A 15,243-nucleotide genomic window follows, 5' to 3' on the forward strand; every position below is an offset into this window, starting at 1 on the left:
CTACAGTTTCTCTTTGATTAGTGAAGTCAACATGCTTCAAGAAGGTAAAAAAAGTAAGTAGCCCGAGGGTACATTGCCCTTCCATATCATTCATCACACAACCAGACAGGGTAAATATATGGAATGTGCAACCATTTGGTTTTCTGTTATACCACCACCAAGGCATCTTTAAAGATGCAGAGGCAAGCACTTGTATAGTGCTCTGCACTTTCACAATCCCACACAAGGGATCAACACAAGGCAATACAGGGGCATAGGGGTAAGTGCCTGTACCCTCTAACCACCCATTACCTCATCACACAAGTGTAGTGGTACTCGAGATGAGAGGTCTCCTCCATAGCAGAAGCTGTGAACTAGAGAGTTGGGGAGAGAAAGAGCACTATGGTTTTCTGGCCCAAATTGAAAGATTTAATTTGCTTCTCCTAAAGAGCAAAGAATGCATAAGATGGGCCTATTTCATAGCTTCCTCTAGGGACCTAGATGCTCTCCCAAAGCACTTCTATAGGGTTTGGTGTGGTGCTGTTTGGCCAGGTGAAAGTCAGAGGGAGAGAGTAAAGTACCCTACCTGTCTTGGCATTGTACCCCTACATTGTATGGTTGCACTGTGCTTGTAAGATGAATGAGAGTGCTCCATGGGCTTTCACCAGGCTATACATGTAAGGGTGGAGAGGGCAGATTGACTGATACACCTGCACCCCAACATTGCCAGGATACGTGCTGAATGGCGAACGAGGACAGAGTACCCTGTAGGCATTCCCCCTCAATACCTCCTTGCATCATGTTGACGTCACTGAACAGCCAGAAAACATAGAAGTAGTCTTACATAGGGAAGATCAGCGACGAGAGGAAGAAGTGAAGGAAGCAGGGGAAGGGGAGGGAAAGTTTAGTGGTGAACTAAGTCTTGGGTTTCAAAAAGATGCCTATTTGGGTTTGTATTTGTAAGGGGTACAGATTCTCCACAAATGAGCAGAATCAGGAAAGGAGCAATGGCTTCTCCAAAGTTGTAAACTTGGTATGAGGGTAAAGACTCAACACAACATTGCTAACTAATCCCTTTCTTCGGTAAAAAATATACAATAGTCCCCTATAGACCTACTGTACATTTCTAGGTGTGCCTTGTCAATTGATTTTCACAGGATTGCTGCATTATCGCACAGTCAGACAAGACAAGTGGCATTAAACATGCGATAGCATGCCTCCCTTCGTAAAGAGTACAAATCACGCGAGCAGAAAAACCGCAGAGCATCCCACAACAGAATACCAATACAAATAGAGGAACAGCACTGAAACAAAAAAACAAAGAAATAGCAACATTACAATGTCTCCACAGGTTATGTGCCACCTCCAAATAATACAGGAGGCGCACACAGATGAATCTGACAAGTAGCCAAACTCCCTCATACCTTCCTTCAGGAGCACAATCAGAGCTAACCCAAAGCTCCACAACAAACCATTCTTGCACTCCATCACACTTTCCAAGATGCACACGACTGGAGCAGCCATTCAGGTCTACCCTTTTCAATTTCTGCACACTCAATTACACAGTGCAATGTACAACAGGGCACTCTAGAGAGTCTGGCAGGCTCTTACTCTCCCACAAATCCCTCACTCATTGCTGCATTGGAGAAGACCCTCCTTATGAGACACTCCACCCTCTTCATTTCACCTTCGGTTCTGGTCCTCATTACCACGCACCTTACCTTACCCATGGCTGCACCTACTCACCCCAACCCACCTATTCACTGACTATTCATCCACCTTGGCTCTTGTTCTGGTACTCACTAACACACAAGGCAACACACTGTCCTTGGAGCAGAGAATTCAGTTCTCTGTTGTGTGACTTTGAGCCCGACCTTCTGTGCATTATTTCAAATTCACCCTTCCTTGATGCAAGTATATTACCAAATCATGTATCTCTTCTACACCTACTTTTCAAAATGTCACCTATGTTTCTTCCTTGAAACTGCAGAGCAGAAATCAAAGACGGGAATAATGCCACAAACCACCGATGATAGTACTAGGATGACAAAACAAGTGCAGAGAAGATGGTGGAGATACATATTTATTTCTCTGGTTTGTACAGGCTTGGCAAGCCACCTTTTAGCCTCTTTACAGGTCTTTAAAGTTATCTACTGTGCCGTCCCATTAAAAGCAATCAGGTGCTGAACTGCAAGAAGACTGACTAAACTCTAGATGAGAACTCAGATGGGTGAATTAGGAGGGACCCGTAATTCACAAATGATTAAAACCTTTTCACAAAGGTCCACTGATTAGGCAGTCCAAAGGTCAAGTAAACAAATATGCACTGTTTCAATCCTCTTCTTGCCCTGGCAAGCTCTTCCTTGCCTCGTTGGTTCTCCACTTGCCCCAGACTGGCAGACTCTTACTTTCCCAAAATCTCCTGTTGAATTTGAATTTAGTGGCTTTTATATAGCGCAGAGCTACTCAGTGAGTGCCCAGGCGCTTAGCATAAAAGTACAGGTGATAAGGGGCAAATTCTCAAAGGTGACCATGAATCCCTCAAATTGAAAGAGATATCTCTTCAGGGCCATTTTGATGGATGTTTCATTGGTTATTGATCTCAGGTGGCCATGCATCTGGTTTCACATGTTTGATGCTCGGCCCATGAAGAGTGTTTTCCCTTTACGTTGTTTTTTAAACTGGGGATTGTTAACAAGACAGCATTACTGGAGTGTAGCGACCTTTCTGGTCTGTACTCCTTGATCCTCTCATTTAAGTACGAGGTACCCCTGTTGAAAAGGGCTTGGTAGAGTTTTAAACATTATGCGCTTGCGGACTGGAACCCAGTGACGCTTCTCACGGAAGTTAAATACTGAGGTGTGCTTAGGTAGTCTATAGATTAGGCCTACCACCATGTTCTGTATCACTTGAAGATACTGGACTTGTTAGTCAGGAAGACCCCGGTGATGTAATTCAGCCTACATAAGATCAGTGCCCTGACCACCGTGACCTGAGATTTGTGAGGGAGAAGGTACAGTAATTTTCTGAGCATGTGGTGGATCAAGAGACATGATTTTACCACTACCAAAACCGGGGCATTGAAGGAAAGTTGGGAATCAAAACATCACGCCCAGATTTCTAGCCACTGCTGTGGGGATGTGAAGGGGATACCTTACTTGGCCAGGCTCCAGTCCACCCTGGCGAAGCGTTTAACCCAAACAATAAGATCTCTGTTTTGTCTGGGTTGCACTGTAATTTTTTTGCCTGGAGCCAGTCCAACAGCGCCTTCAAGCAGAGGAGGAAAGATTCTTAAGCGCTTACCGAGTCCCCCTTTGTAAGAGAGCAGGAGCTGCAAATCATCTGCATATGATACGACCTCAAAGCCAAAGGATTCGACCAGATGGGCCAGTGAAGTCTCGTATACATTAAAAAGAGTAGGGCTCTAAATAGAGCCCTGGGGGGCACCCCATTTCAATGGTTTTGCTCTGGAAGAGCAGGGGTTCATACAGACTACCTGTTCTTGGTTCTCCTTTAAGGAGCCCAGCCAGCCTAAGGCTGGCCCAGTCATCCCTATACATTCCAGCCGGTGTAGCAAAATGCTGTGGTCCACCATGTCAAATGCTGCCGACAGGTCCAACAGCACCAGAGCCACATTGAGTTCGGAATCCAGGCTAGTTTTAATGGATTCAGAAACTTTTAAGATTGTCGTCTGTGTACTGTGACAGGCTCTGAAGCCAGATTGGGATGGGTGTACCAGATTATTGCCTGTCAAAAAAGTAGCAAGTTGACAATTCACCACCTTTTCCAGAACTTTAGCTGCCACTGACAGTAAAGAGACTGTTCTGAAGTTTGCTAGTACTTGAAATGAAATGAAATGAAATTAGATTTATAAAGCGCATGGCTGCCCGAAAGCGTCCCAGCGCTAACAGAAAATAGAACAAAAAGCAGACTGAGGATGAAACCAATAATTAGGGGTCCTTGGGAAAAAGAATAGTTTTAAGTGCCTTTCGAAACTTAAGATGGCAGGGTTCTGCGCGTATCCAGTTGGGGAGAGAGTTCCAATTTTTGGCTGCATTTAAGGAAAAACGGCGACCCCCTCTGCGTGCCTTCATAACTCCGGGGACCCTTGCAAGATTACCACGGTCCGACCGGAGAGCCCGGGATGATTTATAAGGGCATATCAGGCTCCTGAGAATCGGAGGTCCTTTGCCCTGCAGAGCCCTATGGGTGACGCATAACGCTTTAAAGATGACTCTTTCGCGTATTGGCAGCCAATGGAGTGCTTTCAGGGCCGGTCTGGCCGAAGATCTTCTTGACGTGCCTGTAAGCATCCTGGCTGCTGCATTCTGCACCCGTTGAAGAATGTTAAAGGTGGCTTCAGGGGCTGCCAGAAACAGGGCGTTACTATAGTCAAGCCTCGATAGTATTAACCCCTGAATCAGAAGTGTCCTAGACTGGGGCGGCAGGAGAGGGAGAACTTTCCACACTTATCGGAGCAGTCCTAAGCAGGTCCCTGCCACTTTCTGTGCATGAGTCTTAAAGGTCAGATCGGGCTCAAGCCACACCCCTAGGCTTTTAATTTTGTCTTTTGGTATGGGCAGCTCACCTAGGCAGGAGGGCCAGGCGGCTTTCGGGAAAGATGTAAGATGATGACCAAGGAGCATAATCTCTGTTTTCGCTCCATTGAGTTTAAGCCGCGAACTGGACATCCAGGAGAATATCTCAACAAGGCAGGCGGAGAGATTATCCAAACATCCTTCTTGTTGGGTTAGCGAGACGATTAGTTGGGTATCGTCCGCATAGGTGACTGTTTTAATCCCAAAGGGGGCGACTACTTCCTCCAGTGGGGCCATATAAACGTTGAACAAAGTAGGGCTCAATGAAGAGCCCTGAGGGACACCACACTGGAGGGGGGTGGATTTAGACAGCAGACCACCTTCCCAGACTCTGAAAGAGCGGTTATTCAGAAAGGATGTAAGCCACTTAAGGGCCATTCCTGCAACGCCCAGTTTGGCGAGACGGTGCGTTAGAATTTTATGATCCACCGTATCAAATGCAGCGCTTAGATCCAGGAGGATCATAACAGCGGATCCCCCTGAATCTAAGATGCACCTTGCCTCTTCTGCTACCACTAGAAGGGCTGGGTCCGTCCCTTGCCCCGGGCGAAAGCCGGTTTGAGAATTATTCAGCAGCTGATTGTTTTCCAAGAATCCGGAAAGCTGCTGATTCACCATTTTTTCAGCGATCTTACTTAGACCGGGTAACAGTGAAATCGGGTGGAAATTGGCCAGGTCCAAGGGGTCAAGCCCCGGTTTTTTTAAAAGGGTTTTGACCCCTGCCTGTTTCCAGCTGGGTGGCATGACCCCACAAGAGAAGGAGGCGTTTAGGAGCTCTGTTGCCACTGGGGCAATCGTGTCTGCAATCTTCTTAAGAACATACATAGGCGCAGGATCGGCCGGGGAGCCACTTTTCATGGCGGATAGGGCTTTACAAAAATCTTCCCTAGTAATACTGCTCAGAGAGTCAAGCCGGGGGCCAGAGATGGCTACCAAATCTGGGTTATCATCTGGCGCAGGGAAATTCTGTGGAAGACTCTCAAGGATGTTTACCATCTTGGAGTCAAAAAAGTCCGCAAGTTGATTGCATCTTTCTTCTGAGCAATCTAGGGCGTTAATAGGGGAAGGCACCTTAAGCAGTGGTTTAACTATCTTGAAGGTTTCTCTTGCAGAGTTGGAGGCCGAGTGGATTTTATTCTCAAAAAAAGCCACCTGTGCTTTTTTCAGGGAGATTTTATATAATCTCAGGGCAGAGCGATATGCTTCTTTATTGTTGATTGCCCAGTCTTTCCTCCATCTGCGTTCTAATTTTTTGCAAGTTTTTCTGAGGTCTCTGAGCTCTGAGTTATACCATGGAGACTTAAAAGTGCAACTTTTCTTTGTTACTGTTTTCAACGGTAATACCTGATCCAGGGAATTGTTCAGCCAATTACAGAAACTAATATCTGCGGCCAATGGGTCTGGATCAGTTTTAGGGGCAGTTTGTTCAAGTGCTCAGGGTTAGCATTAGCCATTTTAAGAAGGGGACAATATTAGCCCTCTTCCAGGAGTCTGGTATGAAACCCGAGTGCAGTGAGATGGAGAACAGCTCCTTACCCTCTGCTGTACCTTTCAGAGGATTGTTGTTAAGTCTCTCTGCTCAGTAATTTGATTTTCACCTTTAGGAAGAGCAATTTTCGGATTCCCCCAAATGACACCATGAGTCAGACGAAATGGTAGATGGTTGTGTTGTAATACCAAGCCTGTAGATGTCTGGATAGCCACAGAGACTGAGACCTGTACATCAGAACTATGAGCTCAGAACGTGCTCTTTAGCACATAAAATCACCTAACAAAGAACAATCAAGGGGATTTATAGCTATTCCCCATGAACTACATTCATGCAGGTTCCTTCACAATAAACAAAGTTGTCAATAAAATAAAGAATACAGAACCAAGGGTAACACAAATTTTATTTGCACAATCTAAATGTTACATAAGCAGGCCTGGCCTGCCCTAACTTAACCTGACCTTATCTGACCTGACGTGACGTGACCTGACCTAACTTAACCACCTAAGGTAACAAGGTTAAGGAGCAACCATTGCAGAGGACCAATCCTCAGATACTGATTTATAAAAAACATGCCAATTTCATTAACAAGATAAAAGAGGTAAGGGCATTGTGACGGGCGGGAAGCACTTTGGTAGAGGGAATGTCCTTCCAATAGATTAACAAAGATCTGGGGAATGCCATATCTATACAAGTCAATTTACAAGCAAAAGCACATCTACCTGATCGCTGCTTCAAGGGTATATTTTAAAGCTATCATTAAAAAATGCACTTTGCTCACCACATCTTTGGGCAAGTTACCCTGACACTTTAGATTTCAAGTAAACATTTGGCTGCACAATGTGAGCATCTGTCTGATCATATCTTTGCAAAGACACGGGGTGAATGATCATATATTTGTTGAAAAAAATGTCAGGTTATTTGTATGTGATATTACTAATATTTTTAACGTTTTTGTATATGTATAGCATACCTTTATGATTTCAAGTAATCGAATAAAGTGGTTTGACTTGAACTTGATATTACTAATCTGGCCTTAACGTGGAAATTAACATCTTGTTAGTCATAAGTCATTACAAATGAATATGTGTCTGATACATTGTATTTAGTTAAGCTATTTCTTCATCTTTTATGTGTACTACTATTTGTTTCTCACCTAACTTTCTGTTTATCACACCTTTATACAAACATTTGGTTAGTTCCATAATAATGTACTAAGGTAGATGGCAAAGCCTTTGTGTAAATAAATATCTCGCTAACAGCAAAACCGTGCAAATAAATCACAGTTTCAACAAATATCTGACTAATCACAGCCTTGAGAATCCTTTGAGCTAATACATATACGTATTTGCTAATATCTATACATGTTTGATTACATTACCTTGCTTTTGAATAACTAGTTTGTCACATCTTCGAGCAGCTGATTATATCAATCTTGGTTTAAAAATTTGTGGTGGCAAACAGCTGTATATGGTAGGGGCTGTAGCAATGTTCCCTCTAATTATATTTTGCTGCGTGCAGCAGCAGTGCATTTGCGTGCAGCAGCAGTGCATTTGCGTGCAGCGGCAGTGCATCTGCGTGCAGCGGCAGTGCATCTGCGTTCAGCGGCAGTGCATTTGCGTGCAGCGGCAGCGCATCTGCGTGCAGTTTCGTGCACCTATTTCTCGATTGTGTCCGTGATTGACAACACACTGATTAGCTATGCATGCGATCATAATGAGTGGTCTACTACATCTAAGGCGCGTTTTCAGCCTGTGTTCCTTCATTAGCCACATTCAGCTTAGGTAGTCCCCCACAAGCCAGATGGGGTAGATGGCCAATCAGCCCATGGGTACAAAAGCTGTCAAGCAGTGTGAGGCTGACTAATCTTACTGTATGTTAAAAAGGAAAATACAACTTTGTGACCTCAGGAATCTTTCCAATCAATTTTTCAAGGTACTGGGATGCATTGGAAGTCGGGAGTTTTACCCACTTGTGCTCTTTTTTTTCTCCTTTTTTTTTATTTCAAAAGATTTTCATTAGAAGAAGTTTTTACAAAACAGTACAGAGTAAGCCGATCGAAGGCAACATTGGTAAGTCTAAACATACGTATCGGTAATTATGCATACGGGCTTGTTATGGCGAATGTGAGCTAGTTATACATAGGCTGCTTGAGTCCTTGTCTTTACATACCGGACACATGCACTGCCTCCTTCGGTCGGAAGAGATAGTGTGTAGGGGTAAGTAGGAGTGAGATGAGAGGGAGACACCCACTTGTGCTCTAATCACTATATAAAAGCACAGAGAGAAAAGTAGAATAATGTTTCATTAATCAAGAAAAGTAGAAAATCTGACAGTATCTGTTAACTAGGACCATTTAACTAGGATAGTATCGAAAAATCATGAACATGTATGAATGGAAACCGTGTGTCAGGCTTTCCTGGCATTATATCCTTGATGCTTATGTACTGAAACTCTTTTGAAGTTCTCATAATAATGGCAGATAAATGGCCAAACGGCTCATGGAGAACACAATTTGCCTAACGTCAGTAAGGTAGGAAAACCGAAATAGCAGCACAAGACTACTTGTTTCAAAGCCTGTTACGTCCCCTGTACACCACATCTTAGGAAATAGATCTTGATAATGGGCACGGTCTCCCTTGGAGAAATATTCAACAGGTTTTGGGTTCCAGTTCATCCACATTTAACATACACTTGCTACCAGCAATCACACAAATTCTGAACACCTTCAATTTTGAAAAAAGAAATAGAAGCAGAGGAACAATCTGAAAAAGGTTTGTCAAAGATAACTTAATGTGTCATGCTGGGACATATGGATTAGTCCCCTATAGCCAGATGTAGAAAGCCCCTTTGTGACCACAGGCTGATCAATTTGCAAAATCGCAGGGTATGCAATTGCAAAATGGCTTTATACAATGTGCTAAACACCTTTTCCCTTTCAGAAAAGCCTTTCTGAATCATGATTCGCTAAGAGATGTGGCAATATTTTGTGACTGCAATTACGGTAGCAAGCAATGGAAAAATTACTAACCTTTCACTGAAGGGATGAACTTATTCCCAAAGGGGATGCTAACCCCATTGGACAGATTCCCAATTGGAACTGGTTCAGCAGGCATCAGTGGCAACTGTCTGCTCTCCGCAATGCTTCACAAAAATGCTTCACGTTTGGGAATGCAAACACAGAGTGTGGTCTCCTGTCTCTTATAGGTAACCATCCCTGTGGCCATAACAAATCACAAGTAGCGGCTAGAACAACTAAAATTCATTAGTAGATTGTTTTGTGAATCCCTGTGAATGGGAATTTTGCGAAGCAACCTAATAGTACAGAAAATCTATAGGGAGGTTGCAAAACGTCGGTGTGCAATTCACACCCACTATTTGTTACTTGTGTGTTACTACAAATAACCCCATGTCTCCCAGATGCAGTGTTACAAACTCTGTGCATACATATGAATTTGGCATGATTTATGACTAGATGTATAACATTAATACTTGTGAATATAAAAACTGTTGAACTGAATTTTCTTCATAACTTCTTAATTACCCATAAAAAGCTGTCCCACAATATTCAATAACCCTCACTCTACAAGCACTGCCTACACATGTTTTGCGAAAACTCGCTTCATGAAGGACAGGCTTAAATCATTTTCCATATCTATTATTATAATCAAAAAGCTATCTTGTGGTTCACCTAAATTACTAATACTAGAATCATGGTACATAAAACTAATGGAGCATTAGCCCCAGAAGACTTTGAGATTTATAATATGTGGTTATCTCAGGCGCGTTTGGCACTTCAAATGGAAGTTCATCTGATGGATGTCAAACCAGCAGCTAGCAGTGGCACAACAACCAATCACACAAATAAGATGAGGCATATACACTGCACTACAGTGTTGCGAGGTGGTGGAGGCTGGTTCAAGCCTTAATAGCTGGCAAGGCCAAAGGACCTTCCTTACCCTGGAAAATGAACACTGTTTAACTGCTCTGCCCAGATTTCAAACACAGCACTTATTACAAGAACATTTCTGCAAATGGATGAAGGTGGGATTAGATGTCGGGTATACTATTTACGTGCCTAAAATGAATTTATAGGCAAAATTTAGCATAGGGGAGATGATGATGATGTTTCTTTAACCGCACTAACTACCTAAATCATGCCCTTTCTCTAAGTACCCCTGATGACTGCATAGTTTTAAAGGGGCATTCGACCTGCAATAGGGGAGGAATGAAAACCCCAAAAATGAGATCCATCACTCATAACCCCTAGCCCCTAGGTAAATGTCTTTTGATGGCTCTGGGTGTGCAAATGTCCAGCGAAGTGCTAATGCAAAACTGTGCAGCTATGCATCTCTCTTCAGCAGGATCTAACACAATACAATGGACCTGGTGTCATATCATAGTCACTTTTTCTGTGCTGCGCCGCTGAAAAAGGGGTCTGAGCATTTCTTTTTCAGGTCTACGGTGCACACCTTAACATGAAAAGTCTTTGCGCTGAAGATAGCCGACACATAAGGGAGTAAATGCCTTTTTTGTGTTTCTGAGATCTATTGTCAGCGAACATGTACTAACTCAGGATTTTTCGTATGCGCAAAAAGCACCAAAAAGAATGTACGGACCCTGTCTGAGCCAGTGCAGAGCAGAACAAAAAGGGATCATGAGATGCAGAGTTGACTTTAAAAAACAGAAGATTTTGATAGAAATTTCTACAAAACTAATGCGGTTCACAGAAAACCCAAACTGCGCATATTTAAAGTGTGCCTTTTCTGTTATTTAAAGTAGTTTTTTTTGCACGTGAAATCTTAAGGGGCAGTTGTAAGAGGGATAAACTAAGAACATGACATTTCTTACCCAACAATTAGACAGAAACCACACCATGCTTCTCAGTGCACAGTGGTGAACCTGCCCATGCTTACGAACATCCTTCTAGAAAAGCCTCTTACGCAGGGCTTTAAGTGGGATGAAAAAACTGGGGGTCTCTCAAAGGGGCGTGGTCAATATAATTAAGGGCGTGGCTTAAAACACGTGAGCTAAAAATCTGTGCTTTAGCATAGTGTGCCACCCGACTTGTATTTCGCTGTTTGTCATTGAATCCTGATATATGATACAAAAAGTAACATCATACCTACAACAAGTCAGGACTATTGGCTTTGTCATTGGTTGTTAGTTGCACAACCGTTTCTACCATTAGGCAGGACTAGGCGGCTGCCTAGGGCGGCAAAGGGGGGAGGGCGGCAAAAAACATGAGTTTGGGAATCCCCTTAGTGGAATTGCACACCTGACCTGGAATAACGAGCTCCCTGTGCTCGTCGCCCACACATGTAGTGGTGAAGAGCATGCCCTGAATAAACTTTTGCCTTGCATTGTTTAGCCCGCTTGCATCTTTTCCGGAGGCCTGCGTCTTTTGGGTGTTTTTTTCAGAGGTGGTTGCACCTGCCTTTGTAGCCGGACTTGGCAGGTCTCGGATAGAGAAGGGGAGGGAGGCGGAGGGGCGGCTCTTTCCTGCCTCAAAAGCTTGTGACAAACCCTCCCTGACACGCTGCTTTTTTCCCCCTTTCCGACTTATTCAGCAATTTATGGAGACTACCAGGGCCTTCCCGAGGACTCCTCGCTCCAGTAAGAAGCGAAGCCTCTCTGTTCATGCGCATTATCCTGCCGTGCTACATCTCCCCCAGAAGACTCACAGCACAGGCCTCATGTACGTTATCCTCCTGCTGTGCTAGCCCTCGCCTCAAGGGTGCCTTCGGGCTATCCTCAGGACTGGTGCTTTATTCCACACTACAATCTCTCGCTCTCCTGGTACCCTAGCACTGACCTAAGGGGTGCCTTATCCTTCCGTGCTACACCCTCCCTCCCCCAGAAGACTCACAGCACTGGTCTCAGTTGCATTATCCTGCCATGCTACGTCTCGCCAGAAGACTCACAGGACAGGCCTCAGGTGCCTTAGTCTTCCATGCTACACCCTCCTTCCCCCAGAAGACTCACCGCACAGGCCTCAGGTGCACTATTCTTCCGTGCTACACCCACCCTTCCCCAGAAGACTCCCAGCACAGGCCTCAGGTGTCTTATCCTTCCGTGCTGCACACCCCTCCCCCAGAAGACTTACTGCACAGGTCTCGGGTGCATTATCCTGCTGTGCTACATCACCCCAGAGACTCACAGCACAGGCCTCAGGTGCATTATCCTGCTGTGCTACATCTGCCCCCAGAAGACTCACAGCACAGGCCTCAGGAGCACTATCCTGCGCTGCTACATCTCTCCCAGAAGACACAGAGCAGGTCTCGAGTACATTATCCTGAAGTGTTACATCTCCCCCAGAAGACTCACAGGACAGGCCTCGGGTGCATTATCCTGCCGTGCTACATCTCACCAGAAGACTCACAGCACAGGCCTAAGGCCAGTTTCAGGTTGGCAGCGGGGCTGAAGTTCCCCACGAGGGGGTGCAGGGAGGTGTAGGGGTGCCGAAAGATTGTCCAGAAGGGTTGCAGGAGTGTGGTGGAGGAGGTCATGTGAGGGGTGTGGGAGAGTGTGTGTGGACAGGTGAGGGGTGCTGACAGGATGTGGATGAGCTGAAGTGGGGTGCAGGGAGGGGTTAGGAGGCCAGCTGTGGGCGCTTAGAGAACCCAGAAGGGAGGTGGATCAGCAAGGCGCTAAGGGAGATGTGAAGAGTGAAAACCTGAAGTGTGAGCATATAGGGGGTGGTGGTGAGGGTCCTCTAGGGGACTTGGGGTGCTGAGTGTGACTTGGGTAATGTGCGAGAGTGCCGTGATGGGTTAGGAGTGTATGTGGGAGGAAGTGAGGGATTAGGGGACTGGTTGGAATACAGTGACAAACTTTTTTTGAGGGCAGCTGTGGATCTCGGTGTCTCTTGTTTACAAGTGTCATGCTGAAGTCTAGATGCCCCCTTCTCATCCATAGCCAAACTTGGCAGATACCCTGCAAAACTATGAAACTAGTTTCCCACACTGCAGAATAGAAAACTGCACCAGTTGGCATCAGACCCCCTATCGCCTGGAATTGAACTGACAAGATATTTCCGTGAGACAACGTGCCTACAAAGAAGTGGTTTTGAAGGGTTTGAGCTTAATACATTATCACTAAAGTAAGATAAGAGAAACATATAAAATGCCCTACTCCAATATTGTTATTGTGAGTGTTGTATAGCACTGCGTTCAGCACAGGGCTGCTTCCGGGTGCTTGGACTTCTTGACTTTGATATTGATGCAATGTTTGGCTCAGTGTCTGTGTACGAAACCTTTCAACTTAATACCTCCAATGTTTAGACAGCTAAAGAAAGGGCTGCCCAGTGCAGACTGGAAAGCTCAGTGGATTAGTGTACCTGCGGCAGAAATCTGTGTGCAACATTTTCAGTTTTGGTTTGTGCTATGTTAGGAATCGATTATTGTTTTGTTACTAGTGATCGTGATTGGGAATCGAATTGTACTTTCTTAAGAAAGAAGCATCGAGCCAAGTAGCTTACTGAAAAGAGACCAGTATCATTTGCATAAAAAATGAAGCAGGGTTGTGTGTCAGTATCATGACAGATCCTTGCATAGCTGAATCTTTCCAGAGGGTGTATTCATCTCTGGTGCCCAGGGGTTGCAATACCCCTCCTTTCTTTCACTGGTATTGTATCACCAAGAGGACCCCACGACCCTCCAGTCCAGAAATTGAAATGAGGGACAGAGTAAAGACATTTCCCTGGAGGCCGCTCCTTGCCTGCAGTCCACTGATGTGGGCGGCCGGCATTTCTTTAAGAATGGGCCACGAGCGAAGGAGAGATGAGGGCATTAGTGGGGCCGGAAGGGAGGCTATCTGCTCGCTGTTACCTCAGCCTGCTCGGATGCTTCTGAATAATACGTACATGAGCGTCTATATAGTACTTTATAGCTGGGCAGGGCGCTCTCAGTTTTGGAGCCTAGACTGTTTTATAGCATAGACAGCCGGTGGCTTCTTAAGACAGGGGACAGAGTGATGGTAGTAAAAGGGAGAGGGGGGGGGGGGCATTTTTCAATTCTCGCCTAGGGCGGCAAAGCACCTAGAAACGGAAATAAGCAGCAACTATGGCTTGTGTATAATATTGAAAAAGCTTCCACTTAAAGTCCTGGTGACACCAGGACAATGTTGCTGCTCCTGAGTTTCAAAAAGAGAAGGAAAATGCAGAGAGAAAATTACTCTCTTTAAAGGATTTCCCTTCCCCTACAATGCTTAGCTGGCATGACGACATGTCGTAACCTCTCCTCTAGTGAGAAGTGAGCAGTGTAAGCACGCGCACATCGATGTGACTGCTGCCAGTGCAGTCCGGGCCAGGGCACAAAACAGAGCCCAATAGACACCCGTTTCGAGGCCCCCTTTAAAAAACTGCCGGTGCTCAGCCCAGCCCACGTAAAGCCCTGGCTTCACGCTTCCCGTTTCTCTGTGCTGTACAAGTTGGAAGTGATCTGCACTGATCGCTAAAATGAGAGGATGCCTTTCAAAACACCAAGAGATACAAATATACCTGATCCCAGTGTGTTCACACTAATATATATATATAATTATTAATAATTATTGTTCTATTTACCGAAAGTTGATAAAAGATACCTTCGCTGTCAAAGAAACTTGGTTGAAGGTCTGGTCGACCGGTTTCCTTTTCCGCTGTGAGCGGAGTGAGAAGAGCGGGCATTGATTCCTTGAGCCCCCTGCAGAAGTCTCACTTGGTACATGCACTTTAGCAACACATTGTGTCTAAGTGATGCTAAAAAGGGAGGAGGATTGTCCTCTTCATAGAAGCTTCTCTGTAGCAGCAGGGGCCAGAAATAGCCTTTGACGCAGCAAGCCAGGTGGCATTAGACCGCCAGTCAATGGGCGGCACTGTGCTATTGAAAGCTTTTGTCTGTTGTTCTGTCTGCGCGCCCTTTAACTCATGGTGCACATGCTGAAGCGAGAAGTTGCGCGGGTGCTCAAGCGTGCACCTAAGAGGGAACACAGGGTTGTACCACTATGACAATATATTTGAAGCTTGAACTGCCCCAATTAGGATTTCTAAGGCGTCTGGGGCTCTTAACACCTTAGCTGCTTTGGAACGTCCAGCTCCAGTGCTGAACGTTCCATTGCGCAGGTGCAGTTGGAACGTCCAACGGCAGACGGCAGCACTCCCGAGGTAGTGGTGCCGTCGGCCGCTGGACGGGCGCAGCG

The 15,243-nt window shown here is 45.3% G+C and overlaps 1 protein-coding gene across 11 annotated transcripts in view; it reads right to left on the bottom strand.

Moving 5' to 3' along the window:
• The window catches only part of ANK3 (ankyrin 3), a 2,005,091-nt gene that overhangs the window by 323,233 nt on the left and 1,666,615 nt on the right, over nucleotides 1-15,243 (bottom strand). The window lies entirely within an intron of this gene.

The sequence above is a fragment of the Lissotriton vulgaris genome, chromosome 5 (genome assembly GCF_964263255.1).
Source record: "Lissotriton vulgaris chromosome 5, aLisVul1.2, whole genome shotgun sequence".
Classification (NCBI taxonomy): Eukaryota; Metazoa; Chordata; class Amphibia; order Caudata; family Salamandridae; genus Lissotriton; species Lissotriton vulgaris.